Genomic DNA, 10,547 nt, shown 5'->3' on the forward strand with positions numbered 1-10,547 from the left:
ATCATGTGAGGACGTGAATTCATGTCTCCGGGACGCGGCGGGTTAAGGATGATGCAGGATTCAGCTGGATATTATTAACATTACTGGGTACTCCTGTAGATAATTTGTCAGGTTGATAGGTGTAAGAAGTGAGTCTTATTTTTACTCATCTGTTGTTCATTTACTGCACTCATTTTGGCCTGGCTACAATTTTCATCTACAAGAACTCAGTAAGATTGATTGTATTTGAGTTCTTGGTATGTTTATTAGTGTTCGTAGTATACAAGTTTTGTTAGGTTGATGATGCTTAGTCCTACTTGTTGTAGTGTTAGCCAGAACTTTGCACGTGCATACGATGTTGCAGTGACCAGCCCCACAGAGCAGTTCTAACAGGACATGTGCAGAGAAACTGCAGATTGAAATATTTGAACAGTGCAGAACCTGAGCAGGCCTTGATATCCCTCCCTTGAGCTGTGCAATTATGACTGCTTGTTGAGGACAGTATTAATGAATCTTTAACGGCCTCTGCTAGGGCGTGGAGCAGAGAACTCACTTCGAACACGGTTCTCAACAAGTATACCCATAGATGTTTAACACCATATGCGAATGCTGCATACACAGAGTCAGGCTCGGTTTCTAAATGGGCAGCGAATTTGTTTTCCTTGTTATTATTAATTTCCTTAATTCTCCGTTTCTGATTACTTGACCCAGGAGTCTTTGGCCCTCATTTGGCATTGCTACTTAACTCTCCTCTAAGACGTTCCATACGAACTGATAATGTTGTGGCTTTACTGATAGGGTGGGTAGTTTTGCATTTCGGTGGTAACCTCTTTTTGGACCTTGTGTTGTTATTTTTCTCGACAAGTTCATGATATCTTCGATCTTTCCAGCCCTGATGATGCAGTCCCCGTATGCTTCCCGCTCTGTGTTTGTGTCCTCATATCTGACTTTCTTTCCTTACTACTGACATGTTGTGAGCATAGGGGAAAGCGGTGGCTGAATCGGTAGAGAGGCAGCCTGCAGTCCTAATGGACCCAAGATCAAGTCCCGGCTGGGGCAGGAAACAGTTTAAGGATTTGAATTTCCTAAAAAAGCAGACTTTCCTGATCTAACAGATGACTCACTGACATGTAGAAGTATCCCTGTCAATAGCAGTACACCAGTCCTATATGAGACAGCCCTAGCATGTATTCAATATGGATGGTGGGTATTAGCGCTGAAGTGGTGACATGTGGAGGTATAGGACTACTCGGCCTTGGGATAGGTCACTGCCCTCGAGAAATAGGCCCTGAAGCCTTTGCCCAGAGTCGGACGTGTAAAAAAAAAAAAAAAACTTGGCCATAGCAACTGTACTGTCTTGAATTATTCCCCCATAGAATGAATAACTCTCTTTCCTCAGCACCATAGCAGTTTGTATACAGGTCTGATGGCTGAGTGTATGTTTTCTCCACTCACCGGGCAAAGGACAAGCATTAAACCTTGATATTGAGAATCATCGCCTCTGTTGATGGAGTTTAAGTCATTAGAGGCATCTATAATAAGTATAGCTTCACAGTCTTCTTCCCTTTCGAAAATTTTGCTTATTGTATGCACTGCTCCGTCTCCGTCTGCTTTTTGATCAGCATCAACTTACAGGTTATTAGGGGCTTTCTGTATTATCACTCTTAATAGCGACAATAATGGATTTTCCAGTTAATCTCCTGCGTACTTTGTCAGCCCCAAGTGGTCTCTTTCTAGTATTTTTGTTGGGGATAATTAGTCTGGAGGCTGTGAGTGCATCATTGTTGCCACAAGGCGATGTTGCAGAATACCTTGCAAGTTCAGATATGGCATTACAAATATACTCTGCAAAATCCTCAAAGTAGTTGCTGTTGCTTCTGTCTACCCACCCTTTTGCACTGAAGCCTGATGGTGCAGTTCCTCCTTGTGGGTGTAATCATTTCTACCACACCATTTCTCAGTTCATTTTCTCAAAGATGGCTGGGATCGGTGGTGTGTATTCCCGTCTAACTTGGCTCCAGCACATGCAGGTTCCCTCTTTGGTGCTTCTTCTTTAGGTCTCCAGTGCTTCGTCATTCAGCTCGGGTGTTTCACTTGGCATCTTGGTTGAAAATGACCTGGTAGCCTACCCTGAGACACATTTCCCTTCCTCATCTTCTCACCAAAATGCTGAACCTTAACTGCATCGTTGAGCTTTGTACTTAAATTGTTATCCCTCAGGTGCAATACTCTTACGTTTTCTAAAACAAGGTATTCTCTCCCCCTTTGTGACAGTTCCATTTTCTTTACAAGTGTCATAGTTTTCAGTCTGAGTTTTTAGCCTGGCTGGGTTTTAAAAAGAAACAGATGTAGTATGACCGCCCTCACTTTAAAAGCCAACGAGGGTTAAAATGGGTAAGGATTATACTGTAGTTAGATATCAGCCAAGTCATCTGCTCAATCATGAGATGTCGAAGCCGAAGTCGAAGACGGGGACGGAGACAGAGGCAGCAATAGAAAAATAAGAAAATTAATAATAATAATCTATCTATCTATATACCTAGGCTGCTTCACCCAAGGAAAGGGAGGTAGCCGAGACAGGACGACACACTCCCCATTTACTCATCCATTCAAACACATTCATTCGCATCTTAGCCCCAAAGGGGAGAACGGAAAGATCCTCACCGTACCACACCGCACAAGGGTCAACTGTGCAGTGCAATCAGTGACATCCGCAGCAGGGCCCAACAGCAGAGCAGGTTTACCCCTGCCATATAATAGACCCATCCCCTTACCCGAACCTGACCTGACTAGCTGATCAGACCAAATGTGGGAGAATATCCCCTCAGGGCTGCGTCATCATTTATTCATTCACAATTTATCTCCATGTATTTCTGTTACGCACAGCCACTCTTCCTTGCTCAACAGACATCCCTCTCGTATCCAGCGCTCTCTTCACACTGTCCATCCATCCTATTCGTGGTCTCCCTCTCAGCTTTACGCCTCTCACATCAGATCTAGTTATGTTTTTCACCAATCGCCCATTATCCATTATCTCCATATGCCCAAACCATTGCAACACTCTCTGCTCAACTCTACCAGGCATCTCCCGAACAACTCCAGTTCTCCTTCACACTTCATCATTTCGCACTCGATCAATACGCGTCACTCCACTCATACTCCTCAGACACCTCATCTCCATTACATTCAAACTTTTCCTCTCTGCTACACTCATATTCCATGTTTCAGCCCCATATAACGCAGTCGGTACCACAACACCCTCATACAGCCTTCTCTTTACATCCATTCTAAGTGAACGACATCTAATCACTTTTTTCATTCCTCCCAGCACCTTACCTACTTCATTCATTCTAAACTTCACTTCTGCATCTATTCTTCCATCCACAGCAACATGTGACCCTAAATATTTAAAACACTCTACCTCCTCAAGCAACTCGCCATTCAAAACTATATTCATCCTTCTACCATCTACCAACCTCGTACACTTCATCACTTTACTCTTATTCTCATTTACTTTCAATTTCCTCCTTTCACACACCTTTCCAAACTCCTTTACTAAGTGTCTCAATCTCTCCTCTGAATCAGCCACCAGTGCAGTATCATATGCAAACAGCAGCTGCTTCAGATTCCACTCTCCAACATCAACATTCACCAGACTCAGACCTCAACCTAAAACTCTTGCATTCACCTCCCTTATAACACCATCCACATAAATATTAAACAACCAAGGCGACATCGCACATCGCTGCCGCAGCCCCACTCTCACGGAAAACCAATCACTCACAGCATTTCCCACTCTTACACACGCTCTAGTATTTACATAAAAACTTTTCACCCCTTTTAGTAACCTACCATCAAGTCCATACAATCTTAAAACAGACCACAAAGTCTCCCTATCAATTCTATCATACGCTTTCTCTAAATCCATGAATACCCAAAAAACATCCTTGCCTTTCGCTAAATACTTTTCACACACTTGTCTCACAGCGAACACCTGATCCATGCATCCCCTCCCTCTCCTAAAGCCACACTGCTCATCACGAATCACTTCCTCTGTACCCTTTCTAACTCTCATAATGAACACTCTACCATACACCTTACCTACAACACTCAACAGACTTATACGCCTAAAGCTAGTACATTCGTACTTATCACCCTTGCCTTTATACAACGGGACCACACAAACACTTGCCCAGTCAGTTGGCACCATATCTTTCACAAAGCACACATTCAACAATCTTACTAACCAGTCAACAATAGTCACTCCACCACCCTTCAGGCATTCCACAGCACACCCATCCATACCTGTAGCTTTACCTGTTTTCATCTCCTTTACTGCCTTCTCCACTTCCTCCTTCGTGATCAAAGAATCATTCAACTCTCCCAACACATTTATTCATTGCACCCTTCCATCCGACACAATCTCAGCCTCCCTTTCCTCCTCTACATTTAACAATCTTTCAAAATACTCAGCCCATCTCTTCCTTACTGCATCCATCTCAATTACCATCCTTCCATCCTCTGCTTTTACTCGCTCTTCCTTCCCAGACTCTCCCTTTCTCACCCTTTTCACCTCCTTCCATAATATTTCCTTATTCTGTTGAAAATTCTCAGTCAGTCACCTACCCCACCTCTCATCTGCTGCCATTTTAGCATCACGCACAGCCCTTCTCGCCCTATTCCTCTTTTCTTTATATCTCTCATATGACACCTCATCCTTCCTCTGCCGCCACACTTCATATGCACGTCTCTTCTCAGCCACAGCCATACTTATTTCCTCGCACCACCATTCACTTCATTTTCTTACACCACCACCCACACGTCTCACACCACACACCCCTTCTGCATGCCCCACCACAGCATTCTTAAACAACTGCCATTCCTCCTCCACGCTGCCATTTTCCCGATCTTTCACTGCGTTCCACTCATCTTTCAATTTCTCCTGATACTCTATCATTTTCTCTCTTTTATCCAACTCACTCACTTTCATAACCTCCCTGCCACACCTAACCCTCCTAGCTCTCACCCATCTCTTACCTACTCTTAACTTTCCCTCCACCAGGTAGTGGTCAGACATACCTCCACCCTCCCCTCTCAGAACTCTCACATCCACCAATCTTCCTATTACATTCCCAGACACAACCACATAGTCCATCAAAGCTCTATCAACAGCCCTTCCACCCTCCTGTCTCACCCATGTATACTTATAAATATCTTTCTTCTCGAACAGTGTATTTTCAATCACCATCTCTCGCTCAACACACATCCCTATCATTCGTTCCCCATTTTCATTTCTTCCAGGCACACCATGCATACCAACTACACCTTCAACTGCTACATTTCCCACTCTAGCATCCAGATCTCCCATCATTACCACATTCACATTCGCTCTAAAACTCTGCAGACACTCATCAACATTATTCCAGAAAGACTCTCTCTTCCTTATCCCTTTCACTACCAGGCTCATATGCACTCACAAACACCCACAACTCACGTTCAAATTTCAATTTCACCCACATCAGTCTCGATGACACCTTCCATTCAATCACACACTGCTGTACTTCCGGACTCACTAACAAGGCCACACTTTCTCTTGCCCTCCCTCTATCAACACCTGATAATCTTCCATTCACACTTCCAAACATAGACTCACCCTTCCCTTTCATCTTCGTTTCACTCAAAGCTAACACATCCAACTTTCTTCTCACAAACATTCTCCCAATCTCCTCCCTTTTAGCCTCAATTGTACTACATCCACGCACATTCAAATACCCAATCTTCAGGGTACGAGGATAACTCAATCCCCCATCCCTTTCTCAGGCCTGTCTCTTTTTAGGAACTAAAAACAGAGCAGGGGGTCCCTAGTCCCCTCACCCCACCCCTTTTAGTCGTCCTTTACGGCACGCAGGAAATACGGTGGCAGTATTCTTCGTAACACAACCTGGCCGCAGAGTAGTAGTACCACCCCATAGTGCGGCCAGATTTCCCCCCCCCCCCGCCACAGGATTCCGGGGGACTTGAATAATAAGCGTGGCCCATTCGAGTGGGCAAACTTGGGCTGTCTGGACGTTGCTACTCCTCACCCTACCCTGGGGTGGGAAAGGAGGTCCGGATGATGATGATGATGATGATGGTGGTAATAGTAATAATCGTTATAACTAGAATTCAGAAATTGCTGAAGCAATATTCAAAGAATTCCACATTCCAGATGAAAATAATTTTATCACTGTAACCTAATATTAAGAGACTTCTGGTACGACTCGAATTTTTTTACAAATTCTGACCTGCGACCTTGAAATCAAGATGAAGGTCAGTCATACTGTGCAAATCATGTTCGCTCATGACCCTCTACATCTCCACCGTGTTTGGTCAAAGTCGGACAAATCTTTTCCGATTTAACACTTTCAGGCATGTGGTGGCCATTTTGATTCTCCTCAATAATTCAAAAAGTAAAATTTGCTGGATCTCAATATCAATACCCAGGTGCACTAGTATACTGTGTGTTGACGACTACATGCTAGAAAATTGCAAAGCAATCGATTCAGCATTTTTTGCTGCCAGGAGAGCAAAAATTGAAAAAAAAAAAAAAATCAGAGGGCGCAAGTGTTAGAGGGAAAAATTGTGCCAAAAGAAGCCTCCAACCAAGATACACCACTCCTGAAAAATATAAGTCGCTATGTCGAACGTCTTCGAATGCTAGCCTTCTTGACCCCCCCCCCCCCCGAAAAAAAAAGGAAGAAATAGCTGCAGTATGAAAAAGACATCCTCTTACTACTACTACTACTACTACTACTACTGCTGCTACTACTACTGCTGCTACTACTACTGCTGCTGCTACTACTACTACTACTACTACTGCTGCTGCTACTACTAGTAATAATAATAATAATAATAAAAATAATAATAATAATAATAATAATAATAATGGGTACATTTTTATTCATATACCTATTGCGTCATGAAGCATGAATTATCAAGACACATATATTTACATATTACCAACATACGAATATCTAGGGAAAACCAGCTACAGAATATGAAATTAACTATATTTATTGTTCTACCATACACATCTCCTTAGGTGTTATTCGTGAGTCAGTCCTTATTGCAAACTTTGTATAGATCTGGATTCCTACTCTGACCTTCATAACTGCTACAGATGACACTGGGTCTAAAAATTTACCCATATGTTGTTGATGCCAATTGAAGACCTAACTGCAACTTTGGTGGGTGGGTTGAGACAGGAGGTGAAGTTTGGTGTGAGCAGCTTGGTCCAGTAATCAAAAAGGCCCGCTTCAACAATGTGCATGATCCTGAAAAACGTTACCGGAACAAGTAAGTTTTTTAGACTTATTAGACAGTCTGGTTTGACATATTATTCTTGCACCCTCAAGGCCATTTTATCCAGCTGTAGGGAGACCTTGTTGTGAAAGAGTTAATGAAGAATGTAACACACCCTGTAATTTAAAGCCTCTCCTAAAATGAAGAAAATCATTTCATAGTACCTAAAAAGTAAGAATGAAGACACCATCGTAGTGATGGGGTGTAACCAGTGATGCAACGAATGGAGGAATGAATAGTGGATGATTATCACTTTCCAATTTTATTTTGCTTTACACGGATGTCCAGTGCTGGAGGGGGATGCCTTCAGGTAATGGCACCAACAATCATCCCTCAGCTCACTCCCAAATCTCAGAAAAGAAGTATGGTGGGCTGTAGGGAAGGGCATCTTTATCCTGCAGTCCATTAGGTTCAGTCCATATGATCCTGTGGCTACAGCGATTATCAGGGTGCCTGGTAGTCTGGTAACTCTGTGATTCTGTAGCCACTGGTGGAAGGACTAACCACGTGCGTGAATTTGATCTTCATGAGATGACTGGAAGTTTTCCAGTAAAAAATTATGTTTGCTGATATTAAGGTGTTGCCTGATAATCTGCCTGAATTTAATCTGGAAAATGTTAGTAATGTAAAAGCAAGTGTATGAACAATATATACTCAGAGTAATGTAAACGCTCTGCTGATCGAGATGTAAATTTATCTTCTTCCCTAAACTCTCCCTGGTGGCTGACATAAATTTTGTTAAGCAGTACTCAAGCCCTATTGCTTTTTCAAATGTAGATGATACGGCCAGGTGGGATGAGGGAGCATATAAACGATGGACAAGTACAGCAAACACCATAGTGAGCTAAGATACTCCTGTAAATAACATGTATTCATAAATCAACAGCAGAAAAAAAGTAAGATCCATATTTACTCGTATGAAGAATATTGACTAATTTTCCGGATAGCAACATTCCATAGTAGCGAAGTTTGATCATAAATGTTTTTTTTTTTTTCTTATTTCTTATTTATTCAAGTTTAATATTAACCCCAATTTTTAGCTTTATGAATATAGATAAAGATGAATGAGGACAAAGATATAATGATGCAATCTTAAGCGGGACATAGGCTTAATAAAATTTGTATTTATGGAAGCACAGTTCTCACCTGCGACTGAGGGAAGGGATCAGTGGACTACCCTTGGGTCCTACTATGGCCATCATCAAAGGCAGGAACTTTTCTTTGGCTAAGTAGAAGTAGCACTTGCCTTGTGTATTGAAAGATGGATTAACTTTTAGTCAAGAAATTATATTAATCATTACTTTAATAAATTTGTTCATATATCTACTTGTGGTTGGAAAATTTTATCTTTTCACCATGGTTGTCATATTAGATAGGTAACATTCTTCAATTACCTTAGCCACAGATTGACTTTCAATGATTGCCTAACATAGGCTCCTGTAACTCACTCTATGGGGGAATAAGGCGTCTAGAATGAGCTGGATTACTAGACCTATCCCAGCCATGTAAAGGTTAATGGATACAACATTACTGTTTTGTGGTGGGATACTCAAACGAACTTATGATCATCTCCCTGTCATAATGTAGATTTTTTTTTTTTTTTTTTTTCGCTGGAAGGACAAGGAAGGAAGTGTGCAGAATGTTTCCAAGGCCCGTATTTCCGTCAGTTATGGCAGCTCCCTAACACTTCTCCTAAACGATTTATTGTGCTCATTACACCTTATTCTCCTATTCTGTGTTACAAAAATCCATTCAGTATCGCCATACTCTGCAACAATAACGTTCGAAAAGATACCACTCAGCCATATCCGATAATGAATTGCTGAGGAAGAGATCTTACATAGCTTCCTAAACTGGTGAGAATACTAACTCGGCTTTCGAATTTATCCTACAAAATAGCATATCTTATTGATGTGAGGTAAAAATGTCGTTTGTAACTGTTTCTGCAGGATGGTCACGGAAAAGGACATCAAGTGTCTTCCCGTGCATGTAGCCCTTCCTGGGCAAAGAGGTTAATGTTCTCTATCTCTATCTATTGCCAGACGCCTCAATCCCGTTTGGGTTGGCCACAAATAAATCGCCTCCGAGTCGCCCTGTCCCCCACCACTTCACTGCCCTGCTCCCAACTCACACCCCCCTCTCTCATATACCTCTCCACCCCATCCCTCCATCTCATCCTCGGCCTCCCCCTCCCTCTTCCCCCCTCCACCTCACTCACATACACTCTCTTCGTCAGTCTTTCATCCTCCATCCTCTCCACATGGCCAAACGACCTCAGTGTGTTCCCCATAACGCTTCCTATCACATCCACATCCACACCACAACGCTCCTTTATTTGTCAGCCTGTCTCTCCATGTGACTCCACAGGCTCCTCTTAAATAACTCATTTCCACTGCTCTCACTCTTGACTTGTGTCATTCTAACAACGTCCAAGCTTCACTTCCATACGTTAGGGTTGGTATCACAATACTGTCATGTAGTAACTTTTTCACTTCCATGCTCACTTCCCTGTTTCTTATCACTGCTTTCAAAGAACCAGCAACCTTTCTTCCCTGCTGTACCCTTTCAAGCACTTCACCCTCCAAACCTCCATCCTTACTCATCACACTACCCAAGTACTTAAACGTACTCACATTTTCCAATTCCTCACCATCCAACCTCGCTGTACATTCACTGACTTCACCTCTCTCAAAGACCATCACTTTACTCTTCCCTACATTCACCTTTAGATTCCGTTTCTTACTCTCCCAAACTCATCCACCAAGCCTTGCAGCTCCTCTTCGTCTTCACTCATCAACACAGTATCATCTGCAAACAACAGTACAGGGAGTTTCCAAACACTATCCTCTCTCACCAGGGTTAATGTTACGACAGAGAATTAATCGTAAATATGTTCCGTATCGCACCCAGGCTCCTATGACTCACTCTGGATGAAATCGTTAGCAGTTATCTGGAGCAGACAACTGTATTCAATTTACTTTAACTTGGCCCAAATTTTTGTCATGTTACAGCTTATTTCACACAGCTTATTGGCAAAATGGGACAAATATGGATGTCTAACATCCTTCTATAGCACTTCTTCATGACTTGCATCATAATCTAGTGTTTGTCTATTGTTAGAACTCGGTAATAAAGATGGAGGGACGATAATTGTAGGCCAAGTTAGAGTGAAAATGATACAGTTACAGTATTTTGACCATAAGAGGGTTATAAGCGACTACAGTATA

The 10,547-nt window shown here is 42.4% G+C and overlaps 1 long non-coding RNA gene across 1 annotated transcript in view; it reads right to left on the reverse strand.

Moving 5' to 3' along the window:
• Window positions 1-8,524, reverse strand: part of LOC145399623 (uncharacterized) — a 12,183-nt gene extending 3,659 nt beyond the window's left edge. The window contains exons 1-2 of the long non-coding RNA XR_013897332.1: window positions 8,467-8,524; window positions 7,163-7,292 (exon numbers count right to left, since the gene is read on the reverse strand). This is a non-coding gene — a long non-coding RNA (uncharacterized LOC145399623). The remainder of the gene's footprint in view (window positions 1-7,162; window positions 7,293-8,466) is intronic.
• Between the last annotated feature and the right edge of the window lie 2,023 nt (window positions 8,525-10,547).

This window comes from Coenobita brevimanus, chromosome 50, assembly GCF_032717465.1.
Source record: "Coenobita brevimanus isolate Jiangsu-jjx chromosome 50, ASM3271746v2, whole genome shotgun sequence".
Taxonomy (NCBI): domain Eukaryota; kingdom Metazoa; phylum Arthropoda; class Malacostraca; order Decapoda; family Coenobitidae; genus Coenobita; species Coenobita brevimanus.